This window comes from Thermobia domestica, chromosome 11 (assembly GCF_964235325.1).
Source record: "Thermobia domestica chromosome 11, izTheDome1.hap1.1, whole genome shotgun sequence".
NCBI classification, from domain to species: domain Eukaryota; kingdom Metazoa; phylum Arthropoda; class Insecta; order Zygentoma; family Lepismatidae; genus Thermobia; species Thermobia domestica.
The window spans coordinates 157,968,363-157,981,019 of record NC_137464.1 but is presented as its reverse complement, the minus strand read 5'-3'; the positions used below and the strand labels follow the sequence as shown (position 1 = coordinate 157,981,019).

The window sequence follows — 12,657 nt, the reverse complement described above, 5'->3', positions numbered from 1 at the left end:
GTTCTGGAAGGCTACAATCATGCTAAATTTCATCATTTTAATCCTGCCGGAAGTGCCTCAATATTTTGGGGTGTAGAAGACGTCCCATATAAATAACATGGGAATGATTTTTCAGTTCCCCATAAAACCACTCTACGGTTGGAAATTTTTATTTCTGATGATTCACTTAGGTAACACTAACGAAAACGTACAATCATACTGAATTTCAAGTTTTTATTCCAATTTCAAGCACCTAAAATAAGAGATTATAGGTCCAAAAAAGGCCTATTTAAATAACATAGGAATTTCTTCATCTCCCCTTTAAACCCCCTAAAAATTAAGAATATTTACTTTCGGCAATTTTTCTGTCGGTTAGTCTTAAAAGACTGCAATCATGTCAAATTTAATCATTGTAGCCCTACAGGAACAGCCCAGTAATTTTGGGGTGTAAAAGGTACCGTATCCTCTATAAATAACATAGAAAAGTTTTTTCAGTTTCCCATAAAACCATTCTAAATTTGGAAATTTTTACTTTTACTGGTTTTCTTATGTAATGCTAACGAAAGCACACAAGCATTGGAATTTTCAAGTTTTTATTTTAATTCTAAGTACCTAAAATATGAGATTATAAATCCAAACAAGGCCAATTTAAATAACATGGTTAAATTCTTCATCTCCCTTTACACCCCCTAAAAATTAAGATTATTTACTTTTGGTAATTTTCCTGTGGGTTAGTTCCGGAAAGCTGCAATCATGCCAAATTTCAACTTTCCACGTCAACTGGAAGTACCCCTTTAATTTATGTCAGTTCTTGTAGTTTTATATAATATAGTAGACTCCTAAGCTGAGAAAAAATCCGTTCTCCGGACAGCAGTATATTGTACAAATATACGGTATCCTCTTGCTTACTATAGAAATCAGCACGGAGCATACGTTACCCGTATGCTACATAGGCATTGCCCTTAGATGTTTCATCATGCCGTTGCAGGATGTCTGACATCTAACAGTTTTCCGTATATCACATGCATATGTTACATTCCTCAGCTATATGTTATATATGTCCATTTGTATGTGAGATTCTGACCGCCTATATTGTTTCATACGTATAGATGGAACACTTATACGGAAAGTATTATAAAACATGCGTTTTCAGTTATACTCTGCTGTACGTTAAGTCCAAAAACTACAGGAATTACGTATGGAAAGTATCTTTTTAAGTACGCCACCTACAATTTTTTTCTCAGTTTAGACTAGCTGGAGGCTCCGCTCCCAGTCCCCCAACTCTGCACGGCCTACGGCTTCGCATTTCTTATCTATCAGCCTTTGCATCAACAGTGAATTTCATGAACTGCTTTTCATATTTCCTGAATCTGCCCATAAGGGGGCTTCGCCCCCACAAACTGTCTTTGCTCGGCCTTAGTGATGGGCAGTGGGAATATTTCCGGTGGGAAGGAAAATAAAAAATGGGAATATTCCCGGGTTTTTTCCCTGGCATATAAATTTCCAGGAAGGAATTTATTTCCATTCTTTTACTTTATCTTCCAAATTATAAGAACTCTAAAGTCAATTTTTTTATTTTTATTTTTACTGATTGACTTAGGTAGTGCTAACGAAAATGTACAAGCAAAGTACCTAAAACATGAGATTATAGGTCCAAAAAAAAAAGGCCCATTTAAATAACATAGGTAAATTCTTCATCCCCTCTTTAGACTCCGTAAAAATTAAAAATATTCACTTTTGGCAATTTTCCTGTGGGTTTGTTCCGGAAAGCTACAATCATGCCAAATGTAATCATTGTAGCCCTACGGGAAGTGCTCAATAATTTATATCAGCTCATGTAGTTTTATAATTATATAGTTAGAATATCGACAATTTGAGAGAAATTGGTCATGAAAATTTTCGTTGAATTGCAATGTGGTCTATCTCTTATTGTTACGGTTGGCCATCGATATAAGACTTATAAGAAAATTTACGTTCTGAAATTGGTGTTAATTTCCATATAACTTAATTTAAATATTGCCCCTAGGCCATCTTAAAGTGAAGAATTTTGTGAAATGCAACCCCTAAGAGAGCAAAGAGATTCCTTGTTAAGTTAATGGTTTTTGTTCTCCAGACCTCCAAAACTATTACACATAGAACTTTGGAATTTTCAAGGAATATTTGGCATGCACCTTAGGCTACAGACAAGAGCATATATTTTCAAGATGTACACTGAGAAAAATATAGATGGCGTACTTAAAAATATACTTTTCATACGTAATTCCTGTAGTTTTTGGACTTAACGTACAGCAGACGTATAACTGAAAACGCATGTTTTATAATACTTTCCGTATAAGTGTTCCATCTATAAGTATTTTCCGTATAAAACAATATAGGCGGTCCGGATCTCACATATAAATAGACATATATAACATATAGCTAAGGAATGTAACGTAAGTATATGCGTGTGATACACGGAAAACTGTTAGATGTCAGACACCCTGCAACGGCATGATGTAATATCCAACCACAGTGCGTACGTAGCATATGAATAATCTATGCTCCATACTGATTTCTGTAGTAAGCAAGAGGATTCCGTATATTTGTACAATATACCGCTGTCCGGAGAACGGATTTTTCTCAGTGTAACCTCTTAAGGGATGAAAGGCAGATGGGCATTTATATAACTCCAGCGAAATCGATTTTCCCTGCAAAAATATTTTAAACCAAAAACAAATGCAAGTATTTTCCATAAACCTTATTCTTATCATGTGAAGACTATACAATCTGCTAATACAGAAATAATATACCTGCAGGATATCAACATATCTATAAAGGTAACCAAGAAAGTTCTGTCGCTTTTTTACCCACCATCTTCGAACATCGATATGTCACCTAAGACGTACCTGGAAGATCAAAAGAGGTCCCCGTCAGCATCGACGACCTTCTGCCAACGTTCTGGAAGGCCATAGATTCCATCGCGGTAGACCTTTGTGGGTCGTGAAGCGAGGAGGGTATCAAGTGCATTTTGCACTTCTACTAGGGATTTGAACTGGCGTCCTCTAAGGTGATTGTCCAAGGAATGGAACAGGTAATAATTGGATGGTGCAATGTCCGGGGGGAATATAGCGGATGCAATAGTGTTTCCCATCCAAGGCGTAGAATAGTGTCCCGGATCATCCTAGCCACGTGGGGCTTATCGTTGTCCTGTAACAGGAGGACCCCATTCCGATTCAAAAGTACTGGCTCCAGAATTTTGAGTTTTTCCTGAACACGGCTCAATCGCTGACAGTACACAGTTGCATTGACGCTTTGACCAACTGGTAACAGTTCCCGATGCCGTGAACAGTCCCCCAAACACACAGGAGAACCTTCTTGTCGTGCAATGCTGGTTTCGGCTGTTTTTGAACCGGTTCATGATATGCTAACCAATGATGCCGGCGCCATGGAGCTTCGTACATGACCCACATCTCATCACATGTCAACACCCTGTCCAGAAATGGTTCCCTCCTCAGACGAGACAGCAAAAAACACAGATGTATGTTCACGTTGCCTTCTGACCCGGAGTAATATCATGTGGGACACATCGACCCAACTTGTAGTGCTTTCCAAGTTGATGGAAGTGCTGCTGAATGGTTTCTTCACTCACACTGAATTGTAGTCCCGCTTCTTCACATGCCCGGCGACTGTCCGGCCACTGTTCGCCATTGCTTCCTGAAGATCTCCATTTTGTACATGTGCTGGTATTCTGGCACGTGGTGTGTCTTCGAGTATTTCGTCAGGGTCTTTAAAGTTAAACCACCGCTGCACTGTCCACGTAGTCACGATACCCTCACCAAAGACCTGGAATATCTTCCTCTCCGCTGCAGTAGCGTTTGACCCCAGTTTGAACTAGTACAGCATACACGCCCTTATGACGTGGAAGTCCCATGTTCACTCTGTCCAAGTTCACGGTGTAACTGAGCTGTCACAACCAGGTAGTATGTTGGATATACTCACACCAACAACTGACTTTCGCCTTATCTTCATTCGCATTCAATTTACGGTGTGTGGGCCAATTGAGCACAGACCTCTATAAAAAGCGACAGAACTTTCTTGGTTACTTTTATTAATCCAGAGGAAATTATGATTATAGCTGTTTATTTATCATAAAATTTTATGTTATTTAGTGACTTATGAACCTACTATCGATAAGATCTTAAGTTTTCCAAGCGAGGCTTTAATAGATTAAATCATATTGTATAAATGTACTTTTTTGAGCATAATAATTTTCAAACCTGAATTTAAGAAAATATAGTGATGAGTTTATTGGAAATTGACCTATTAAAATCAGACAATTAATCCAGAGCCTTAGGCAAAGTTTGTTTCGTAATATACACACAGAACGTGAAGAGACCATCTGAGTGTTAGCTCTTCAACGAATTTTCCTAGAATTAACTTTGTTAAAATTCGATTAATTTTTGGAAGATTTTCATTATCACTGTTTTGTAACATTGCATTTGGAAGACTACTTTATCTTTTCAAAGTACGATTCCAAATTTAAATTTCCAAATGACAAAGTTGAGGAAGGACATTTCGGGTTCAGGAGAGGTGAGGGCACTAAAGATGCAATTGGATTATTAAGGGTAATCACTGAAAGGCTTATAGAAAAACAGAATGAGGTGTATGTTGTATTTATTTATCTAGAGAAAGCTTTTCATCGAGTGAATTGTGAATTGTTGTTGGGATTCAAAAGAAAATTAGGTTGGAATGGAAAGATCGAACACTCATAAGAAAGTTATATTTCAACCCAGGGGTGGACCCAGAAGAGGAAACTTTCTTATTTTATATACTCGTATAAATAAAACCCATCCCAGAGTTTGGAGCTCTTAAAGGAGCTCTAAGTAGAAGTATTACAACCCACTGCCCCCCAGAAGTCCGTCCTGGATCCACCCCCTGTACCAAACAACTGTAAGTGTTAGAGTAGGGGAGGAAATGACAGAGGAAAGTGCAGTTGGAAGGGAAGTTTGACAGATACTGTCTCTCGCCAAAATTACTTAATATCTATATAGAAGAAACAGTAAAAAAAGTGAGCCTACATAATGAAGGCGGCATCTCGGTAGGAGGTAGAATGATAAGACGTAAAGGTTTGTAGATAATATGATACTTGTGGTGGAATTTGAAAAGAAACTCAATGAGATGTTAGAAAACTTAAGGAAGGGCTGTGAAGAATATGGGATGAAAATAGATAGAAAAACAAAAGCCACGGTGATTGGAAGAAACGGGTCGGTGTTAGAAGTAGGAAGGGAGAAAATACAACAGGTACTAGTTTTCCATGCGTGGGTAGGACGGTATTATTAGTGATGCTATGAAGTGCGAACGTGACATAAAAGCAAGGATAGAAATGGCGAAAGAAGCCTTTAGGAGTATTAAGAAAAGTCTACTTTCAGGGACCTTGAATAAAGAGTTGGGAAAAAGACTCATAAAATGCTTCGTGTGAAGTATTGTACGGTATGGGTCAGAAATATAGACATTACACAAATATGATGAAAAACTATTGGAAGCTTTCGAAATGTGGGTGTGGAGAAGAATGGAGAGAATTGGCTGGGTAGAGCGGGGAACTAATAAGAGTGTTAGGAATGGTAAGGGAGAAAAGAACAGTTTTAGATAGTTTTGAGAAGAAGAGGAGAAACTAGTTGGGATATTGGCTAAGAAGGAACTGCATCATGATGGACGGGAAAGAGAATGAGGAGGCGAAGAAGGCTACAATTGATGGACGATATCAAAATAGGAAAATCTTACATGAAGACGAAGAGGTTAGCAGAAGACCGTGGAGCATTGTAGTTTCTCAGTTGCGGCAAGTGGCCTGCTAATAATGGTAGATACCTATGATGATGATGATGATGATGACGCGGTACGGATGATACGGATGAGATTTCGATAATTTAATTATTTCTGGTTTTTATTGTGTCAACTGACAGGAATAATAAGGCACGTTATTTTAGTTGACACCTTGTTCTTGAAACAGCAATCAAACAGTAATCTAAATAACAATAATAGAACCTTTACTTTTAATGTATTTTCTCAACTTTAATATATTTTAAATGAGAAAATCACTTTTTCCCTGCTTTCCTACGCGGCAGGAAGAAATTCAATAGAAGTCATAAATGGCAGTGATTTACTGCACTGAAAATATATTGGTGAACAATATTTGCAAATGTTAACTCCTTCTTGCCCCATTAATTAAATCTCTAGATACTTTACAATTCTTGCTATAGAGAAGGTGTATCATTCTGAATATCTTCGTTTTAAAATGTAAAATACCTTAGAAGAGCTAAAACCTATGACTGCTTTCTTCTGTAACATATTTTAACCATTTAAATTGCTATCAAGAAACCTTTAGCACTCTTAAGCTTTCACTTCTCTATTGATAGATAAAAGAGTAGTTTCTAATGTCTAATTTAATTGTAGACATTGAAATAGTTTTTCTTCCTTTATAATTCTAATAAAAGTATAAAATTAAAATTTACGTTTTGATAAAATTGGTAAAGGTAGCATTTTAAATTTTCATTATCTAAATCTATACCTCTCTCTCTCTCTCTCTCTCTCTCTCTCCTGCTCTTTCTGTATAATTTGGGAATCATATACACCTCTTTGCAAAGAGAAAAAGCGATCTTCCGAATATAATAACAAAAATAACTAAACTAACTAAATATAAAATTATTAAAATAATTAAAATTATTTAAAGAATCCAAAATTGGCCAAATTTGAACCCTCAAAACTTCTAGATATATTCAAAAGTGAAACAACTAAAAATTCAGGTGCTCTCAGCACCTTTTAACCATTTTTTCGTAGAAGATTGAATCGTATCGTCAAAATCGGTGCTTCTCCAACTATCCGAAGGAAAAAATGAAATGAAATTTTGAGTTTTACGTCCTACGGTTATGCCGGTTAGGCTAAAGGAGACGGTGATGATGAGAGATGAGTGAAATGGTGGAATGAAGAAAGTGGGAAGAAACGGGAGAACCTCGAGAAAACCCACGCACACGGTGTTTGTCCACCACAAAGTTCACTTGGCGGGAGCAGGGTTTGAACCCGGGACCCCAAGCACCAGAGGTGAATGCTCTACCACTGAGCCACCGTGGCCTCAACTATCCGAAGGAATTTTCCCCTTTAACTCAATTCGTGTCTACATTATAAGATGTGTTTTAGTTTTGGTTGGTACGATGATTGAAGTTTAAGGTCCCTTTTTAGTAGCAAGACTAAATGAAACAAGCACCAACAGTTTAAGAGGGAATTCGTTCAAATTTCAAGGTTCTCCCACTGGGTATCGAACTCAGATTCCCGTGAAAGAAAGCCATGCGCGTTACTACTGGACAAGCGAGAGAATTAGTAATGTTTTAATTCTCTGTGGATAACTGTTTAAAAGAAGACATGTGACCACCAAAACCATACGGATTTTGTTTCCTTGAGAGAAATGTTTATCCCATAATTAAGTTTATTGCAACTCGAAAGGTCTTGTTGAACTCATTGTTCAATTACCAGTGGGTTTATTAAGGCAGTTGGCAAAACTTTTTTAAATGTTATTCTATGATTTTACTTTTCGCCACTTGGCATCACACAACCTCACGCTTATAACATCATTTTGACATCACGCTCACTCAACCTACGATTGCCAGTCAGACATCACGCTCTCTCGACCTCACACTCACAATACCATTTTGATATCATGCTTACTCGAACTCACACTCACATAGTCGCTTCGACCTCCCGTCCACATCACCAATCTGACCTCACGTCCACGACCACAATAATTTTGACGATGATAAGACCCACCAACAAGAGATATTTCACTTTTATACAATACGGTAAATTAATAATCTAATTTCTGTAGGGACAATTATATAAAACACTTACAATTGGTGTCAGTCTCTTTCAAGGCCATGGTCGATCACACTTTCCCAAAGTTCCGACACGTGTTTCCACACTATCAGTATCTGCTGTTAAACCTTCTCAGTGAATCTGATTTCCAATACCTTCCCCCAACACAGCGTAGCTTGATTAAAAGTGTTCTATAAATTATAAACATTTTATGCAAGTTTGTAGTTGCTAACTGCTTTAAATGTATTTCCCTTCTCCAGCCTTCCTATCCAAAATATTCAACAATATTTTGCGTTGTGGCATCCCTCCTCCTGTTGTGGGGACTCTGTTTACAACCTAGCACCGATGTACACTAGCTTAATGAAATTTAGAATGATATAAATCTACTTCGCGAAAATATATTAATTAATATAGCCTAAATAGTTTACCCTATCTCATTTGATATTAATCATTACTTTTCTCGACTGAGATCAATTTTGAAGCGAAATGTTTAGATAATGTAGTATCAAGTATGATTCTAATGTTATTCATCGATCAACATTTCTAAATAGAAGACGGAGAGCAATTGGTTAACATCTGTGTTGAAATCTACTATGTTGGAAGTAGATGGTGCAGAAAGCAATATCTTAAGACGCGACAATACTTTCTCTTAATACTTTCACTAGGTCAGTTTCGCTTTTATTACTTCATTTCTTTGAATATTCACTGCATTTGTTTACATTTTTAACATTACACTGATCTAATAATCTTAAGTTATTTAAAAAGTACAGTATAATTTAAGCACATTAAATCCAACTATACTCAAATCTGGCCGTAATTAGAATTAGTTAATTGCATAGATGTGACAAAATAAAAGTAAACTTACTTACCGGTATAAAAACCATAGAGAAAACACTGTTGTAAAAACTCAGCTAACAAAACGATGATTGCACTGCGCACTGATTTGCTAAAGAAGGTTGGAACTCAATTCCGTTTCGATTGATTCGTTCCTCAATCGAAAGAAAGTGAACTGATTGTAACGGGGTCGGGCACGAAAGAAAGAACGGGAAAAAAAGTAAAAAGTAAAGCTGATTGGTTTGGAGGAGTTCATTTTTAACAGTCTCACCAATATTTTCGTCTTATGTAAGGTTGTTTCAGAAACTGTCAATGAAGTGTTTTCTATTACTTTAAAAGGAATTTTTATAAATTACGTCTTTTTAAAATGCAGCTCAATCAATGCTTGTTCTCAAATGAGTTGAAAGTTGCCGTAGATTGTTTTTTTCAACATTAATAATACACCTTAGGTGAACGGACAATGCGTTTGAAAACAAAAAAAAAAATAAACAAGTGAAGAAAGTTCTATGTAGTACTGTATAAAAAAAACTTAAGAATTGTACTTTTGTATTTTTTTATTGAGTACCAATAGAAGAAAAAAGTGTTAAGTAGAAGGAAATCAGGAATCCTTTTGTGGGTTGCTAAGGTTGAATGAAATTGCTTTGTTGTTGGCAGAGCGTGAAAAACAAAACAACTTAAAACACGATGTTATCATTCTTGAAATACTAGGTAATGACTTAGCTTCCTTGTATATCGCACAAGCGGTGCCAAAAGCTCTCCTTTACTCTCGATTTTGTTCAAAATGCGTTATAAAATGCTTGGTTCAACATTTTTATTTAAATTTTACAAATTAATAAAGATGACTTCAGAGACTACCAAACATGCTTTCTGTTCAGGTACCCAAGGTTCGACACCAGGTGGAAGCAGACAGTTCTGATCTTACGATAATTATTTGTTTTCTTTTACATAGCTTATGTGGTGAAAGGGACATTAGATATCTACGCTCAAATAATAAAAGAAATTTGTTTCCGAAGAGAATAATAGAGTTCATAATTTCAATAGTAATAATAATAGTAATAGGCTAATAGATAAAGTTTTTGTATTTAAATAACCTTCTAAATATAGTAATAATAATAGTAATGGGCTAATAGATACAGTTTTTGTATCTAAATAACCTTCTAAATATCGCAATTGATACACAAAAGATCAATATACTGCATACCGAGCACGCGAAGTTCATCATTATATTGGCAGTCTTAATGTAATATCTTAGCCACTTTTAAAGACAGCGTGAAAACTAAATCTATTAGTAAGAGTATTGTGTTTTTTGATACAATATTTTTGTCCTCTTCTGTATGAAATTTGTTGGATACATTCCGTTGTTTTACGATTTTCTATTACACGAGCAAACTCTGTAAATATGTGAGTACGGCACATACTAGATATATGCAGATAGATAAAGGAAACAAGGGAACAACTAAGCAGAAAGTACCTACGTATATTAATTCCTCGCTTGGATGCTCATGCTCGAAAGCCACAATTAAAATATCAGCTACTGACAAAGAGTATTTATAACTACAGTAGCACGTAAATTGTTCTAAAATTATGAGTATATAATGATATATTATGTAGCTCATATCGGTATATAAAATCACCCTGATTGATCGGTCTGATGCATTCTTTGACCTGCGCAACATTAAGATTCTTAAGTATGGATTTTTAAATTATTGCACATAATTCGAGTATTTTGTTTACATATTTTTACTATTTATGTATTTATAATTTTTGCTATTCATTCACTTTTACTTCTTGCAAATAAATGGAGACTAAAATTCCATCAATAGACATGATTGTGCTAAAATATCTGTAGTGAAATTCTCTATAATTATATGTAGTTTTAATATAACTTCTGATGAATAGATATTTAAAAAATGTTTACCTACAACAGCAGAGTATTATTTATATATAATAGTATTAGTTGTCTTTCATAATCAAAATGTAAACGTAATCTACAATTTTCAGAAAACTTTTGATTCTTCCTGAAAACAAGCGACTCTCGGGGTAAAGGATTGGTATTTCCATTATTTCAGTGGTACGTTGATGATGACATTTGTCAATCTTTCAGAAAGAGGTCAGCAAGGAAACGGCCTAGACCTGTATAGCAGATGAACCTTGTGGAACACAATGAATTGTGCTTTTAAAACTTGCTTACAATCTGCCTTATATGGTCCACAGCTTTGTCATGAGCATTCGTCTCTTATGTATTGTATAATTGGTTGTAAGTAGCGATATAAGTATCTCAAGAAATGTAAATTCGAATTAAACACAAAAGATATAGCTACTCTGAACATATGTATAAAAATATCAATTAACATAAGATTTTTAGATGTAAAACAGGACACTTTAGATACCTAATTATAGCCTACCTTATGAAGGTGGTAGTGCGTGCCTTTCTACTGACTAGAGAAAGGCAAAGTATGAAGGAAAAATAAGAAAATATGAAAATTAAAAGTCCAATATACGAAAAATATAAAAATTTAATGATATACTTTTTTCAAATTCACTGACACGTATTCACTGACCTTTTTAAAACATAGAGTAATTCGGGGGGAAGTGACCATGGGGTGAAGTAAATAGAATTAAGGTTAATGATATGTGGCAACAAAGCATGATCGACGCTAACCTTGCAAACCATCTGTGTGTGCAGGTTTGAGTCTGAGTCTGACGAAGAACGTAGTGTACAGTCAGGGGTGTAGCCAGCAGGTTTATGTAGGGGGGGCCCGTTGTATTTGAGGGGGGGCCAGCTACAAAGCCAAAATTAATTATGTTGCAGCAAGTGTTTTTGAGGCCTGAAAAAACTGGCAAATTTTTCTTTCCTTCCGGGAAACTAAAAAAAAAACACACTGGTTTCTAGATTATTATTATTATTATTATTATTATTATTATTATTATTATTATTATTATTATTATTATTATTATTTGCTTTTTGTCCATAAATTATATTGCAGGTAGTTTTTTATTATGTTTAACCAATAATTACTGTCCCGGACCAAACGTTATACCTTTGTGCATAACTATTTTAGTTTAAGCCCATGTACTGTACACAGAACCTATCTACATAAGGCTGATTTTCTTTGAAATTTCACTTATTTTCTTTAAGATTTCCTGACAAAAATAATTTATTATTTGTGACTAAAAAAAATATAATTATTTTATTAACATCCATGTCTCATTTCCTGTTCTAGGGGCCGTCCACATATTACGTAACGGTATTTTTGACCAGTTTTTACCCTCTCCCTCCTGCTTGTCACACTTCGTAACGCAAGGCCGAACCCCTTCCCTTTGTTATGTAGCACTTTTTTATCTTTGTTTTTTTCATTATTTTGATTATTTTAGGGGTTATTACAATAAAAAACTATTTTTAATGGTAGAACTTTTTATTAAAAAATGCTTATATTATTGTGAATATATTTGTAGCGTTTTTGGCCAACAAATCAAAGTATTAGAAAATGGTAGATTCGTAATAATCTTTTATCCCCATAAGATTGTTTAATTAACCAATCCTAATTCTTCAAAACTACTGTCGTTTCCCCAAGGAGATCGCACCCATCATTTTAGGTCACTGGTGACTGGCAAGGAGAAAGTACTGCGGAAGATGCAGTTAAAACAGGATTTAAAGAAATAACATCGACCTCTTCTTCCGAGATCCAGGATGCTCCGTGCATTTGAAGTTCGCCAGTGTTAACAATGCAGAGTTCTGTTCCTCGCCGACCACAGATTCGAAGTGGCTGCACACGTGAAGAAACAGGGACATCTCGTTTGTAAACAAGCTTTCGAGCATCTTCTTTGGACTTCGGACTTCAATTTACCACTTTACAAATTCTTTTTTCCTAAATCAGTGCGAGAATGCGAATAAATTCGATTTCTTCTGAAATATTCAAATCCAATAATAATAATAAAAAAATAGTACGACATTAATATTCGACGAATTAGGTTTTTAGTATCTTTAGGTCTGCAAATCGTGCA

The 12,657-nt window shown here is 35.5% G+C and overlaps 1 long non-coding RNA gene and 1 pseudogene across 2 annotated transcripts in view; one reads left to right on the top strand and one right to left on the bottom strand.

Annotated features, from left to right (window-relative positions):
- The window catches only part of LOC145663686 (protein yellow pseudogene), a 47,600-nt pseudogene extending 38,148 nt beyond the window's left edge, over positions 1-9,452 (bottom strand). Inside the window, exon 1 of the transcript XR_014127227.1 lies at positions 8,688-9,452. The product of XR_014127227.1 is annotated as a protein yellow pseudogene (transcript). The remainder of the gene's footprint in view (positions 1-8,687) is intronic.
- Positions 1-12,657, top strand: part of LOC145664522 (uncharacterized) — a 139,544-nt gene that overhangs the window by 58,293 nt on the left and 68,594 nt on the right. The gene's annotated exons all lie outside the window — the stretch shown is intronic.